Below are 1,524 nucleotides of genomic sequence, written 5' to 3' on the forward strand. Positions count from 1 at the left end.
TGTCGCCCCCACCGGGTGGGATCGTTCCCGAGCCTCGGTACCCGCCGGGTATAAATAGGTTTTCAGCCCATATGTGGGTCGGAGCCGCCTGTCTTCCGTGGGCTGGAGAAGAGCTGCGCTTCGTGGGGTTGGGGGCCAGAGAGCTGGTGTGTGTCCCTCCCGGGTTGGCAGAAGGGGCAAGATGGCATCGACCGTGCTGTGACCTCGGGGCCGCTGTCACCTTGTCGAGGCTCCCTGTGTGGGGTCGCCTGTCAGTTCTGCGAGGGAGCCGCGGACCGAGGGACCCCGCGGCCGTGGGCAGGGGGTGGGTGAGCGGCCCGAGGGAGCTGGTTATTTTTAGCGGGTGGGGGAGGGGAGCGAGCTGCTGCTCGCAAGCTGGCATCGCTTTTCTCTTCCCCTCCCAAATATCCTGCAGGCCCGATCCTGCTGTTCCTCGCCGGCAGCCGCCAGCACCACACCCCGTGGCCCGCTGGCCGGAGCAGCAGAGGCCCCTGTGACAGGAGCAGGGCCGAGCCTGGCGCTGCAGGCAGGTTTCCCTGCACGGGCAGCCCCGGTGCCCCCAAAATGGATGAGGGGGATGATGCTCTTTGGCTGAGTCATCTCCGCTCTTTACCCTGAGCAGAGCTGCTTGGCATGACAGGGGCTGCCCCGGACCCCTGCCCACAAGAATGAGCAGCCTGGCACAGCTGGGCCCTGACACACGCCCACTGACCCAGCCCTGGCTGCCGTGGCCATTGGGTTACAGAGTGGGGGTGCACACAGCTTTTGGGGACTCATTTCTGGGCAGTGTGGGGGTGCAACGCAGGAAGCTGTGGCTGGAGGAGGAGGATGAGGATGGCCCAGGCCCCATCACCTCCATGTGTATGGACTGTTGCTGGAGTGCCACTGCTGCAGTCAGGGTGGCAGGCTATGGAGCAGCCCCTCCTTGCCCACCCAGCGATGCAGTGTGTGCATGGGGTGTGCAGGGGACCAGCCGTGTGCCAGGACGAGAGCTGGTCCCAGTGCCGCTGCTCATGGACGGATTTGGTGCAGTCCCTGGGACAGCTGTGCCCTGAGGATGTGCATGCCCAGTGTGTGTCACCTCCTTCCTTGTGCTGCTGCTGTGTGTGAATTCCAGAGTCACTTGGTGTCCCTGGTCTGCGCAGGGGCCATCATCCTGCCCACTCCTGGGGGAGCTCTGCCCTCTCTTAGCAGTGCTGGGCTGAGCTGCCAGTGCTGGCTGGCCAGGGCATAGCCAGGCCCTGTGTGGTGGCTGTGCCTGGCATCCAGCAGTGGGTTCCCCAGTGCAGGTCTGCCCTGGCAGTGGCCACAGATGGATGTTTCACTGAGAGAAGCCAGCTCCCTCTGGGGTGATCTTACTGCAGCATCCAGAGGCTGGGGGATTGGAGCAGGGAAGGGGGGATGCACTAGCCCATTCTCCTGCTAGGTGTTCACCCAGGGGCAGGCAGAGTTGGGGGTTTCTGGGCTTCTCCCAGCCTCAGAGTGTGGGCACCAGCAGCTGCCTTTTAGCACACCCTGGTGCTG

Source organism: Corvus brachyrhynchos, unplaced genomic scaffold (genome assembly GCF_000691975.1).
Source record: "Corvus brachyrhynchos isolate BGI_N302 unplaced genomic scaffold, ASM69197v1 scaffold1005, whole genome shotgun sequence".
In the NCBI taxonomy this organism is placed as follows: Eukaryota; Metazoa; Chordata; class Aves; order Passeriformes; family Corvidae; genus Corvus; species Corvus brachyrhynchos.